Source organism: Dermacentor silvarum, chromosome 6 (genome assembly GCF_013339745.2).
Source record: "Dermacentor silvarum isolate Dsil-2018 chromosome 6, BIME_Dsil_1.4, whole genome shotgun sequence".
Taxonomy (NCBI): domain Eukaryota; kingdom Metazoa; phylum Arthropoda; class Arachnida; order Ixodida; family Ixodidae; genus Dermacentor; species Dermacentor silvarum.
In genome coordinates, this window is record NC_051159.1 from 152014000 (window position 1) to 152029272 (window position 15273).

General features: G+C 48.9%; 1 protein-coding gene across 3 annotated transcripts in view; it reads left to right on the forward strand.

The window, feature by feature from the left end:
- Positions 1–15273, forward strand: part of LOC119456248 (uncharacterized) — a 104161-nt gene that overhangs the window by 75411 nt on the left and 13477 nt on the right. The window lies entirely within an intron of this gene.

Genomic DNA, 15273 nt, shown 5'->3' on the forward strand with positions numbered 1-15273 from the left:
AGGACTTGCTATCCGGGTAAATGCAAAAACAAAAGTACTCAAGTATTCCTGACCCGATTTAAGCGCATCCCTTCAATTTCACTTGCCGCGTGGTTTTGTCTTCACACTGTGCCTCCATTCGTTCAAGCCTTGAAGGCCGCATGGTTGGTGTTAAAAGAAGGAGGAAGAATGAAGACTTTATACAAGCATCGACCGTCCCACTTTTTTTTTTCAAATCATTTGCATGCCACAGTTGCGATCAAGTGCCCTCTTTTGACCCCGTTCGCAACTCATACATCATAATTTCGGCTGCCAAGAAAGAGGGCGTCAAGACAACGATGCAGAGTTCACGCTTTGCAGACCCTTTTTAAAGAAACAAAAGACGAAAGATTTGTGGCTACGGTGAGAAATAGGACTGTTACAAGAAAATGAGGGTGATGCGGGGGAGCACTTTGGAAGGAGCGCAAGCGAGAAGGAAAGAAATAAAAATTCAAGCAGCCTAGCGAAGAGCGCACTCTTTCAATCATCGCTTCTTTGAACTTTTTATTTCCTTCTTGAACTTTTCGGCGCACGTCCTTCGCACATCAGAATCAGGCGAGAGGTAGGAGAATAAAAAAGAAGGTGGGCGTGGCGGGGCTAGACCGCAGAGTACCGCCACTTGACCTAGCTGTTTGGAGCGGCAGCAGCAGTAGAAGCGCATATCGAAAACACCGCATCAACCACTGACTCCAGAAGTGTTCGCACGCGGATGGTCTTGGATCGAGGCTCAGCAATGATGACTTTGCTCTTGCGATACTAGCGTTCCTCCACTGGCATCGTGCTCCATAGTCCCGCGCGTACACGCTTTTCTGAGCAGTTCGGACTCTACAAAAGAGTGCAGCGTAGTACAAACTATAGAGCTGGCCTCAGGCACATTGTGGGGCCGAATTCTAACGGCAATTCTCACGCTTAAGGGACATGCTGGTCGGTACCATAGACGACGGTACGACAACCAAAGCGCCGAATCAACAACTTTACTTTATTACCGAGTCGATCGGTTGTACATAAATAAACAAGGGCCTTGTTTTCTTCTATCCTCTCTGTTATCATCTCCCCATGTCCTCTTACTCACCTACCCATATCCCGCCACTACTGACCGCGGTTCAGATGACAGCAGCGCATGCGCTAGACAGTTGCAGGGTGGTCAGCAGTAATTTCCCTCCCGTCCTCATTTATTTGCTTTATTTGTTTTATTAACAATCAATTACTACCGCTACCAAAATATTTTATTTGTTCTTAATTTTATTTCTACTATACTTTCATTCCTCATTCGTTGATTAACCAACACAATTGAAAACAGGGCATCACTACTTACTAGCATATAACTATTGTTATTACTAAAACGAGGCAGTACCCCTCACCTGATAACAAAGGGCCTTCGGAATGAATAAAACATCACTGACCAGCAGGCAACAGCAGTGTGAGCAATAAAGCAGCTACGTCAAGTGATCATAAAAGAAACAATGCAGGGCGTTGGCGCGTATTTGTATGCCGTCAACCACATCTCAAGTAGCGCAGAGGTAAAAAAAAAATGCAACTTAATCCACTGCAGCCTCAATCACTGAGTAGGTACATGTTGTGTAAAGCAAACATCCGCGGTTACGGAAAGAATAGGTGCTATGGCAACTGGCTTTAGGGGCATTGTACTCAAAATTTTCATCATTCATCCGGGTGCGTGTTCTTGCTAAGTCTACCGGCGACCAGGCATATAACTGACAAGACAGGTGAAAATGTGGGCTCATATAGAACACGGTAACACGTCTTCTAGACTTGGCTCTCCGATAGTTGTTTTTGATGCCAGCCAGTTCTATCATGAAACGCACGCTGCCCCGTTTTAGCCGAACCGCAAAACGGTTGTCCTCTCACTCTTCAGCTCCTCCGCCCCCGCGGATTCTCTTTCTTCCCTCTTGTTCTTGCCACCCACCGTATTTATAGCCCGACGCTATCGGCGTCGGCGTCGGCATCATCGCAACAGCGCTCGATCGTCCGTGGCACCTCGCGTGTGACCCGGGCAAGAGGCGACGCGCGGGCGTGCGATGCCCGCACGGCGCCCCCTGCCGGCCGCCCGGTCTTGTTCGGCATGCCGCCGAGACAATGGGTGGAGAGCGTGGGTCCCATCGTGTGTAGTAAATGTACGGACGAACGCCTATACTTTAAGTACACGCAGCCTGCGGGCACGTATCGCGCTGCTTTAGAAGTCGAGCGACGAGGCAACGACAGACGTGTGGACGACTCGTCCACATCGCGCTGTGTACAAGCGAACCACCACATACACCGCCAACGGCAGGTATGCCGCCAGCCTCGTCAATACCGCACTGTGTGCGAGAAAAATGGGCGGAATGCAAACGAGTCCCCGTCGCCTGTGTCTCTGCTCAGTCGCCGCGCTATCTCGATAGATGGCTGTTGCGTGCTAATAGACGATTGGTGCATGTATAGGGGACGGTCGAGTGGAGCCCCTTTATTATAGTTCTGCGAAGTGTAAGTGGGTCTATGGGGAAAACACTGCCGATAGCCAATAGAAGGTGGTCACAATGGAACGGTCAAAGCGAGGCGCCAGTTTTACGACTGGTGCGAACGGGAAGTAACTATAACGGGCTTCGTTGGGGTGTAGAGGATGGGACGTCGTGATGCGGCGTCCTTTATTTAATGCTTCTTTTTTTTTTCAGTTGAAGTAGAGAGCCTGTTGCAAGGTAACGGAGAGATTCATCTCATAGAAACGCAAGCAATGTTGCCTTTAGAACTATTGTGGTACCACTCCGTACTGTAACCCGCTCAACAGGCACGCTAAACGCTGTTGTTCGTGTTAATATGGCTTTATAATAACTACGACTGCACCGGTTCTAAACCTGAAGAGTACGGTTGCGTTGTTAATTGAATAGATGAAATAGTTCAATTGAAACCAACTCTCGCAACCCTTAAGCAAACACGAATGCCCCCCCCCCCCCTTTTTTTTTTTTGCCGACGGGGGAGCGGCCCGCGGTCCTCCCTCCATGAAAACGGGGGGTGACTACTTCAGGACCTAAATAAAGTTTACTACCTACCTACCTGCCTTGTGTATGATATTTCTAATTGTCCTTTGTATGTGCCCTGCTAACGATATGTCGGGTGACGTTTAAAGTTGTCAAAAATGGCACTGATTCTTTATGCAGCCTACCCCCTAGTCAGTATTATTACATTTTTTTGGGACTTTATCTGCTTTTCGCCCAGAATATCAAGATTTCGTGCACTTGCTGCAATGTCGGCTGTGACCAGTAGTGCACCCAGGATCTCTGTGACGGGGGGGGGGGGGGGGGGTTTAATTCTTACGGGGGGGGGGGGGGGGGGGGGGAAGCAAGCACTTTACATAATCGGCAATTTCCTTGCTTTAGCCAGAGTAATCCAAGAGCAAATGAAATGCCTAATAATTATAATAATGACACCAAGGATGATGACGATGTTTATTTCTTCAGCGTTTTACTCAAAGTAATTTAAGAGTGAATGAGTAAACACAAGACAGTGATAGAGTGTTTTTGTTAATCAGGAAAATTCGACCTAAAGCCACCTCTTGAATTGTAATGACAATGTGAACAGAGCGCTAAAAAAAATTATGGGGTTTTACGTGCCAAAACCAGGATCTGATTATGAGGCACTCCGGAAATTTGGACCACCTGGGGTTCTTTAACGTGCACCTAAATCTAAGTACACGGGTGTGTTCGCATTTCGCCCCCATCGAAATGCGGCCGCCGTGGCCAGGATTCGATCCCGCGACCTCGTGCTCAGCAGCCCAACACCATAGCCACTGAGCAACCACGGCGGGTTGAACAGAGCGCTGAAGGTACACGTTGGACTGGTGGGGCTGGACGCGGGGGGTTACAACACCTACTGTGAGTATAACTGCCTTAGCAACATCTTGATGAGGACTAGTTGGTTCATATTTAGAACTGAGGTCGAACAGCGCGAATAACACAAGGACACGAAGAAACAAATACCAGCGCCTGTTGTCTGTGCTATTTGTTTCTTCATGTCCTTGTTTTATTCGCGCTGTTCAACCTCAGTTCTAAACTTAACTGCCTCTTCTATTCTTTCAGTCCCTTTTCCCACTTCTTCAGTGCAGGCCAACCAGGCTCAGCCTGGTTAACTTCCCTTCCTTTCCCGAATCACTCCTCTCTCTCTCTCCCTCTCTCTGAATGGTGCTAGAAACGAGTACTCGTGCATCGAAGGAAATCTCGCCGTCGGTGGCTTGATCACGACGTTCAAGCAGGCGGTGCCCGAGCGTTTCATGAAGTTCCGCGAGAAGACGCCATTGCGGCGCATATAAAGGTGATTATCGCGGCGAACTTCGGCGCGGTCAGCCCGCTTGGCCAGCGTTGCGCAAGGCTAGTGGCGCCGTCTCCCGCCTATCCGCGCCGCCCCGCCCCTACTAGCTGCCACCATTTCCTTTACGTGTTTTATGGCCGGTTCCTTTCCTGACGAAGCGAGTCTCCCTCCGCTAAGCGCCACAACATGCCGTTAGCGCGCCACATAAATTACCGGAACCTTCAAAGCCGGCCTCAGGACTCTCTTCCTTCGAAATGTACAACAGCAGAAGGGCAGGCTTCTTTCTGTGAAGCGTTGTGACTCGAGCGAAACATTTATCTAGATTTGAAATTGCCCGTTCCTCCGCTACGCCGTTTTAGCGACGACTCATTTCTGCCTGCATGAACGTTAGCCAGTGACTTCTATGCAAGAAACACACAAAAAACGAAAGCAGTTGCGGTGAAATTGCGCCACAACTTGACGTCTAGCTTTTGCCTGTTTGTTGTCTAAAACTGTCCTAATCTGCAACTGCTGCCTTCATTCTATACCTCGAACATGAAGCCTTCATATTCAACACTCACGATTCTGTCAGCCTCTTCGAGGTACTTAAATTTCGGTGCGGCAAGACCACGCGCGATGCATTTTCGTGCAGGGCCCTGCCCGTTAGTCAGCGCTGCGTGAGCACCTCGATTAGCTCTAACCATGGGAATGTCGGTTAGCGAGCCGAGTGACCCTTATTTTCGATCACTCAGGCAGAAACATAGAGTTAATACATGGCAGAAACAAGTGCGCCGGTCGTTCGTTCCGCGCCGTTCGGAAACCAGTCTTCGCTAATTGGTTCCGGCGGCGCGCCATTTCGAGTGTGCCATGGACGCACTCTCTGTCAGTGCGCGTCAGCGCGAAGTGGCGCAGGTGGTCGTTCTGTTCAGAGAAAACTGCACAGTGCACTTGCGCACTTATTGCGAGAACACGGTACGCTAAGCATTGGGTAGATTCCGCACGATGTGAAACATCAGGCTAAATAAACTTTATCGTCATCATCGTTCTGTTGGAACAAAGGTACCACAAACGTAGGAAGAAACGTCCCTCTTTGATGTGACATATGCTGTTCAGGTTTCTGTATTAAGCCAAACAGTTCTTGCATCCATGCAGGCGCGCACGTACCCCCCCCCCCCCCCCCCCTACAGACACACACACACAGCAATCACGCAATACAATGCTCAATGTTAGAAGAGGCCTTACTCTATAGTCGTACCATGTCGTACGGAATCAGGGATCTCCGCATCGCCAGTCGATTACAGTACACTATGGAGCAGCAGTGTTCTCCAGTCACAATACGCAGTATGGGGGCCGACAATGACGCCAAGAAGGACGTTCGGGCCGAGGCAAAGCACTACATCCGGTTTAACGCGCGGGCCTTTCCTTGCACCAGCGCGTTTTCCCTTATCGCTTTCTCCCCTGCAGTGGCGGCCTCCCGCCGGTGACAGCCGGAAGTTTGGCGGCCGTGCGTCTTCGGCGCGCTGCTAATACAGACGTAAGAGTCGCACGACAACAACAACAATCGTGCAGCATGGTCATTTCTCCGGCCTCCCACCCGCCTATGGCCCACTGACTGACCTACGCGGCGGGCGCTCGCCGTGTAATCACGATCATTTAGGCGCGGCCCCCGCCTCGTCAGCAACGCAACTCGCGGCGTGCCAGAATCCGAGCGAACCGCAGCGTGAAGGCAACCGTTCATGCAGCCTGCGGCGTGCACTCTCTTTCGTCTCTATACGTACGATTCACTGCTCTATTGCCGCTCCCTGCGCAGGCTTAGCCTCCAGACGAGATGAAAACGTTAACTAAAGCTCTGCCGGCTGTCTCAAGGCTGCTCCCGCTGTTCGCGATGTTCTTTCCACGTACATTGCGCATCCCTCCAAGGACCCTCCTTCCGCCCCCTCCCCCGCCCCCCCTGCTCTTCCGAAAAGCGTTCTGCGCGAAGCTGCCGGACCACCCAAGTTGAGCGCTTCCTCGCTGCCCGTCACACTACACCCGCTGGTGTTGCCTGTGTATTTAATCGTTTTCCAATGTATCCAAAAGTACGCGAGCCACAACTGCCGCAACTTGCCGCAGCGCGGCGCGCTGCGGTGCTTCTTTCGTGCCCGCTTTCCGCGTGTGTACTACGTTGGAAGAGGCAAGTTTCGCTGTAACGCGAGTGAGTGTTCTTTTTTTTTTTTCATACTTTCTTTTTTCTCTCCGATCTCGGAAAAGGAGGTAATGCAGCGTTCTGATGCCTTTTAATTTGTACGTTCCGTAATGTATTCGGGGTTGGGCAAGTTCGAGAGCAGAGTCCGGGGGTCCCCCGGAGGATGTTGGGGCAACCGTGGTAGCGATCGAAACGGGGCAAACTGGATGGGGCAGGTATGCATGCCTATGGCGTCGGGAACGAAAGAACGCGTCCTCGCGTAGAATTTGATGTTCCTCGTGTGTACGACGTAGTAACCATATTTCGCTTTCTCAGATTGTTGCGGTAATTGTGTGCAAGGGGCGTATTTCTTGGTCCATGACGCTCCCTTGAATATCGTTGTTTCGTCAGCTCCGTCCTAAATAGAAAAGCACCGAGCTCTTAATCACTATGGAGTAGGAAACTACATGCATGAAAAGGCCGCTTATTAATTTTCCGCTGCCACTAATCTACAGCGTAATTCTTTCACTCCTTTTACTGCGTTTACTTGAGAGCACCGCGCGAATTTGATTCACAATCCTTTCGCTACCGTTTTCTAGAAAGCGAAAAGCGGAAAGAACAGAATCAAAGGCATGAAATTAGGCCGAGCAAGCACGCTCGTTCAGTAAAATGAATTGAACCTTCGCCCCTAAATGGTGATATGTTATGTCGTCACTTGCTGCTGTTGGTGTCTCCAGCGTTCAGCAATCCATCTCGAAGCATGTTTCAAGCCCTATGTGTTGTCTTTTTTTTTCTCTTGTTCTATTTTTCTTACTTTCCCAGTCTCTCGTGCAACTTACCCGATGCACATATAACAAACGCCGTGAACGTTACCGTACCCAGTGTAGCGTCATATGAAGAGAAAGTGAGAGAAAGTTACCTGGACAAAGTCTATAGCCGAAGGCCTTTATGCGACTCGAGGTGTCGTTGTAGAGAGACTTTGGTAAGGGATGTGATGTCACCTATCAGCGAGAGAGAAGTATAATAATATATAAAGAGCGTAGAGAAGGTCGGTCTGAGGTACATTCCTCTAGTCAGCTACTCTGCACTGGGATAATAGGATAAGTTACCGCACATACTGATGCTATATACCAAGCCTTGCCACAGCTGATAGAAACGAATCCAGGACCTACCCTTGTTCCAAATGCCTGTCACCGTTGCACGAGCAGGCGAACATGCATCCGCACTTAGCGACAAACAGAAACAAAGGAATAGGAGCGGGCGCCTAGTTAAAAAGAGACAGACAGAGGACGCGTGCAGAAGAAGACGCGACTCGTGGCTCAGCGAACACGGCAGAGTCCTTGTGCGTGTGTGCGAGAGAGACAAAAGAAGAAGCGGGCGAGCGGGCTCTTTGATGGCGTCGGCCCCGGCCACACCGTCGAAGGCGGCCCCCGCGGTTCCCACGCGTAAGCACAAAGGAAAAAAAGAAAAAGAAGGGCCGCTGCGTCGCACTGGGTTCGGCACAATGCCACCGCCTCTGTGTTCGAGACGACGCAAAGTGCAGCGCCCCCGCGTCGTTTCCAAAGCTGCCGCGACAGAGCTTTGTCCTGGTGAGCGAACGCCTCCGCCACCACGCAGCGGGGTACAAAACGTGCCGACGCGTCCACGCTCGGTGTGGAGGCAATTAAAAATCTACGCTAGTTAACGCGACAGAAAAGTGCTGGTTAAACTTGAGCTTCGGGTAGGGGTGACTTGTATAGGCACGAGCGCGCGCCATCCACTGAAGCACTGGCGTTGCGAAGCAAAAGCAGCCATTGAAGTATTCTTATTTTAAACAAATTCAAGCCTTACATCCGAAATTCTGCTTCCTAGAGTCCCTATAGAGTCCTATAGAATCACTAGTCACAGCACTAAATACCTGCCAGAAGAGGACGCAAGGCATGACACAGGCGAATGTCGAACGCTAGTGTTCGCAGTTCCACGTTGAAGTGAGTTGTTGGACTGTTGTACCGTATATTATCGCGAATAATTGTAGCGAGAAGAGGATGGTTCAAACAGAAATCTATACTACGTTAATTATTTCGTTGACCTTATATACAATGGAGTAATTCAATTTTGCTCTACAAGTAGCGATGTATGCATGTCAAAGTTCTGACTAATCGCACTAATACCTCCCTTACCTCAGGTACATTGTTGTAGTTTTGCGATTCTTCTTTAGAATTTACCGTTCAGGTGTTGTCTCTCCCCGACAGTATGGACCGAAGTAGCTGCCTCCTTCGTGCTCTGTTAGCTTGCCGCTAAGCAAAGCAGCTGCTATTGTTTGTTCTTAATATATAATAAACAAGCTATTACACCGTAAGCAATAACAATTAAAAATGGCGCCGTAACACGGTACAGGGATGAATTTCAAAGCACGAAGAGATGTCTTTGTAAGCAATAGGTACACCGCGCGGACTGTTCAAACGAAGCAATGATACGGTGTCCACAAGCGCGGTCAGTGGATTCATGTTCCGCAGGGTCTCAAGCTGTAATAATCTATAGAACGTGTCTTCTTTGCGTCTGGTTTTGTTTTTCTCTTCACAGGAAGTGCTTGATCACTTGTGTAATTTTCTTTCTCTTTCTCTGATGAAGACAGGATGAACATGCTTTCGACCCTCTCTCTCTCCCTCTCTCTCTCTCTCACACACACACACACACACACACACGCACGCACGCACGCACGCACGCACGCACACACACACACACACACACACACACACACACACACACACACACACACACACACACACACACACGCACGCACACACACACACACACACACACACACACACACACACACACACACACACACACACACACACACACACACACACATCTAGATCATAACTTGATTAGCAACTTGCATCTTAGATCGTTGCCGTAAGACCTCACTTAGACCTGCAGAACTTAACCAACTGTCGCCCAGATAAGGAGCCCGGGGAAAACCCCAGTCACTGCTGCCAAGGAGAAAAAGCTTATTATAGGCCGCTTACAAAGACAAGGACCCAGTGTGCATAAGTGCACCCTTCGGAGCGGCCTATACCGGATCGTTACAACTGTTCGTGTGTGCTGTCTGTGCTCGCGCAAAAGAGACAAAAAAAGAAAAGCGCGCACTTAGCAGCGGTAAACAGGAACGCGGCACAGTGCTGAGCGGTCGCCGCTTATCCTGTAATGCACGAAAATCGATGCCAGCAGCCTAGATGCATTTGAGATCGAACGCATGCGTCTTCCGAGCGACGGGAAATGAGCCGATGGGACGCGATAACGTCTCGGCGATTTATGGCCGAAACCGTAACGAGGCCTGTTCCGCGCGGTTGTGCGCGCTTGAAAACTAAATAATGAAGAGCGAGAAAAATATGTCCTTTGGAGAAAGTGTTGCTATCGGTCTTACAACGTTTCGTAAATTACATGCTCGTGATCAGCGCGCGCGATAGTATCAAACTCGTTTTCACCGACGCGACGAGGCAAGGAAAAAAAAAACAAGTATTTGAAAGTGGACACGACTTCAACTCGTTTTTTTGTTGAACGTTCCCTTTTTGCGCGGGTTCGCCTAGCAGCCAGCCTGCAGCCTCCATGTCTCACGAGCGCTGGTGACAAAAGGGAACCGGGAAATAATGTACCCGTGTTGCACCGCTCGCTCGTTTGTTGCGGCGGGGAATTGTTTCCCGCTTGCTTGAACCACGCGCAAGATCTATAGAAGTTAGACATTTGTGATGTAGAACGTACACGTACGTCGTGGACTCGGAGGTTACAGATATGTGGGTTGCTGGCGTTTGCTATTGCGAAATGGACGTGACCAACTTAGCGGTCTCTCCAGAGCGATTTGCCGCGCGGCGTACATAGGAGTGCCACGTAGATGGGACGGGTGATGCTGAGTGCGCAGTCCCGTCACTCCCGCCTTCCTTGTTCTTATGTTCCGGTTTATAATTTCTTCCGGATATATGTATCATACAGCTCGTTGGCATTACGGGTATCCGCGTTATGCTTCAGTTCAGTTTAATCTTTCTAGAATACGTTGCAATTACTTCCGGAGCTCTGATATTCGGACTGCACCTTGACTGGTCCTAAAAAATAGTGGGAGAAAAAGATGGAGAGAAAACATTTCACTGTGCAATAAATGTAGCTTGCCCTATCGATGCCCTCAGTTCAGACCGTATTTTTGTAATAATTATTAAGTGAAAATGAGGAGCTGTCGCCACCACCTGGCAGCAAAAGCTCCTATATTCATTTCCGTCGAAAAAAAAAATGGAAAAGAGACAGACCAGTAAAGCAAGTTGCCGACGAGTTCAGTAAGTTCAAATAGACTGTCTCACCCATCATCCGATCTGGAAAGACACGGCGAGAATTGAGACCTTGACTTCCCTATCGGTTACATTCGCTTCGCTCAAAGCGAAGAAAAGACAAACAAACCAGCAGAGCGTCGACCTTCAAATAGCAGCCGGTGTATAGCTATGACGCGCTCGTCTGACGGCACATTCCGCCTCGCCCAGTAGAATAAACAAAAGAACAAAAAATGTTTACTTCGTCCGACGCCAGCGAGACACTACGCAGCGAGAGTCTCGCACGAAATGTCCCGGAAAGCGACAGCCATTTAGTCGTTATTTTACCTACGTCGTGTCTGCCTACACTTACGCTTAATAGCTTTATTACTATTTCTTTTTCGTTCTGGCATGGCAATCGCCCGACAAAGGTAAAACCTGCGTCTATGCGCGCACATGTTCGCATTGCACTTTTCTTTTCTTCTCTTGCATCGGTCCTGTTCTTTCTTAGTTTCGCTTTACCGCGGGAAACGTTGTATCACACATGTAACTATACCTACATCCTGCACTCAAAGAGACATTTACCTCCCGCCTCGCCTCTGACGTCGAGGCGCATCGGCTCGAGCTCATATACGTATATACATTAATACGCGTAACCTACATTAGGCTGAAGAAGAACGCGCACACGTTCGCGAAGCCCGCATTGCAGCAGCGTGTGTACACTAGAGCCACCGTGGAGTCTCCAGGCGTGGTTGATGCGGACGCATGCCTGGGTCTTCCTCTTCGTGACTCGGGAGTTAGCGGTTTCGTTTGCACAGCGCAACGCTTTTACTTTTTATATTTTGTTCCATCCACACACACACACACACACAGGCTGAATGCCCTTCGGCGTAAGAAGCCAGGCTGCACAGCTTTCTCACGCCACCGAAACGAATCCGGAATTTCAGAAGTGCGTGCGCTAGGCCAAACCACCGGAGTCGTTTGTTTTCTCGGTTCGGGATCCCGCGAGTCTGCCAGCGTGGCATGGCTGACATGCTACTACACTGCTTTGAGTATTGCCGTGCGCCGGACGATTTGCCGTGCACTGTACAACAAATAAGGAAGAAAAAAGAGAGAGAAGACAGGGATTTTACCTAAAGAGACGTCTGGTTTGTTACCCTACGCTGTGAAAGGGGAACAGGATAATAGCAAGATGAGAAAGAGGAAGGCAGTGAGTGTGTACACGTGCGTGGACAGCACCACGCAGTCAGAGGCTCGCACAAGTCGGTAGTTTTCAAAAAGCACTAAATTGCCTTCACTGCCCTCTTGGCCGATGATCGGTTGGGACAGTGTTCACAAGAATGTGAGAAAGAAGCAGTGGGAGAAAGCTAGCATCAAAACGTGTGCACTGTACCTTCTACATAAATGTTTAGGGGCAGTGGTATTATCACCTGAAATTCCTTTGTCGAGTCCAAAGGTTCAGTTGAATCAAATTCAACTTTAGTATCATTAATTTGAATAACAAGTCATGCTTATAACATTGCTTGCTCGAATGTCCAGAACCTACATAACCACCTGTGTGCTTCGCGAACAACTTCTTATTTCCAAGTTCACAAAAATCTCAATATACTCCCGTTTGTGTGATAAAAGTGTAATGAATACATGCGATTGGTGGCTTCCGAGCACTTTTGTTACTCTGCAAAACGTCAAAGGCCGTTTAACAGAGTAACAAACTAAGTTTTATTACGACAATAAGCGCACTCCTCTATATCTTACAGGGTAGTCAACCGGGCTCGGCCTTGTTAACCTCAAATTTTTCTTATCACTCCTGTCTCTCTCTCATATAATATTAACAAAGCCGCAATAACGCGAATAAAGTTCTTTGTGTAACACAGCTTGACTGTAGTTTTACACGAACATTAGAGCTCTCTCTCAGTGCACTGAAATGACCAATCGAATAGTACATCAACACGAAGGTCTTTCTAAGCACTCAACGTGCGAGTGCGCACCTGTTGCCACACGCATACGATGCGACGAGTGCGCTTGCTTGCTCCGTCGGCTATGTGCAGGTCTTAGCAGCGGTTTGCGAGCGCGGCACGTAACTTCCCACGGTGGCAGCGGCCTTCAAGGAACACTCTCTCCCCATAACGTGTCTCGTGCTGGGAATTCTGTGCAGCGTAAACCTCCATCGTGAAGTCGCCATGCTTGGCCATCCTTTTGACAACCCGTTCCGCTAGACCAGCCAGATCATTTGCAAAACTTCGTCAACTTTGTACTTAATTCCCAATAAATCTGCGCAGCGTTTTGTAATGAAGCATTGCGTCGAGTAATAGCTTTCAATATAGGTTAGCTATGCATACTGTATTAAGGTTTTTATGCATACTATATTAAGACTTTTTTTCACAGACATTCCTGAATTTTATGACCAATATTGATCAAGCGTCGTTGTCATGGAGAGATTCGAACGTGCGACCTCGTCCCGCAGTAGCCGTGATAAAACAATTATTGTTCACGAACACTGTCTTTCAGTGTACATGTAATTTTTCTTATTTTTTATTTTTTTTAATTGCCAGAACGTTTTACTGATGGGTATCCCACCACCTGCTTTCTGTGGAAATCTCAAAAATTACGTCGCTACTGGCACATATAGGGAGCGAGGTTTACTTTCTTGGTACGCTCTAAATACGTCGAGGGACTATGACAATGCTCATAACACGGGTAGGTTATGCATCCGACCGCTGCGGGCTGCAAAAAATACCGGAGCCGGCTTGCCTTAGTTAATTTCTCCGTAGGCCTCCACACCGGCGTCACAGAAATGTCATATACTGTTCACGAGACTCCAAATATACTATACCGCAGCCACCCAGCAGTTGTCAGAGGTCTCACCGCATGGGCGACGAAACAGATCCCACCAACTGAAAGCAATAACTTCTCATCAAACTGAGTGTTTCACAAAGCTTCCAAGAAGAACCATTACGTGTCGCTCGAAGACGAAGCTTCACTACTGAAACGTAATTCGTCTTTCTCTGAGGACATAACATTGCACCACATTCACTCTGCTATAGTCACAAGCCTCCATTAGCTGGGCCGGTAGAGCTGCACTCTCGATCAGGCGGTAGCCTCGGGTTCAGTTTCCGGACCTGTACTGGGGCGGCTTGCACGAACATTTAATAGCGAAAATAATAGCGAATTAAAGAACGCGTTCCTAAACGTTCTCTAGACAACTCCTAGTGCGCACTAGAGCGCTTTCCTAAATTCGTTATTATTTTCTTTGTTAAATGTTTGTGCGAGCCACCCCTGGTCTTTATTCACTTGCAGAGCTTTGTGGGGAGAATTTCTTTCTTTCTTCAGCGTATTGCTGCATTAAGGAGGGTTGCTTTTCTTATTTTTTCCTTCTTTTCATTAATACGCTTCCACATTGCAGGCGTTTGCAGGGTTCACTTAATAAACGCGTTCGCTTTTGTTATACCTGCGATCGTTCACCTTCTTCTACGCTGCACGGAAGTTCTGTGGTCGGTTGTCGCGACAGATGCTGTGACGCAACGCGAGATACGCCCCGTTCGTCGCGCTCCAGTGCCCAAATTGCGGCCCGTCACAACGCGGAGAGGACAAGCTCCTCTCTCGCTGGCCGAACAGAGGAAGATTCGGGCGCCGTTCGCGAACGAGACTGGAGAAGAAGGACGAGGAGGAAGTTGCGCTTAACAAGCTGCGATACGCGCGTGAAATGCTGTCCTTTTAAACGTAGGGGACTCTCACTCTCTCTCGGAGACAGGTAGCAAAACAGGAACGCGAAGAAAGTGGTTTCTTCTCTTTACGCGGTGCACGCACTATAGGAAAAAAAAAAGAAAAAGGAAGTCTCGGGCAGGTGTATACGAGTCCACTATCTGACCGTCCGGCGTAGAGCTGTGCTTGAGACGACGGCGAGGAGTCATTAAAGAGAGAGCAGCTCTTTAAATGAGCCCCGAGCAACATCCGCTCCGTTCGCTCTGCTTCTGTCTTTGTAGGTTTTGCCGCAGTCGCGCAAGAGGCGCGGCGCTGCTTTTGTCTTCTCCTGGGCTTCACGAAAGGGGAGAAGGGTTCATTTACACGGCGGTGCACGTAAAGGCACACAGACGCGGAATAATGTGATTTCATTTTCCCTGCAAAACTCTTTTGGCTTATCCGCTTTTCTTTTTTCATAGCAAAGGAGGGGGGGAGGGGAGGGGGGGGGGGGGGGCTGGAGTTCTATAGTTCTTTGTCCCTCGGCGGAAACGCGGCCGCCTTTTAATTTTGCCTAATGTGACGAAGGTTAATGCCCGTGTGCCGCAATTGCCACCAGCGATATAATAACATGAGGGCATGAACATGCAATTTATTTACCTGTAAGTGTCACTAACAAGGTGTGCATGTGTTGGGTGCTCGCGCTCCTTTTCTTTGCGTGCGTCCTTGTGTCGTCCCTGCGCGCATGTTGGTAATAAATTTTTTCAGGTTTGGTTAAAAAAAAAAAGACCATGCTTTTTTATTTACGATGAAAATAACAAAACTATTCGAGCACGAAGTGAGTACATTAACTTTTGCCAT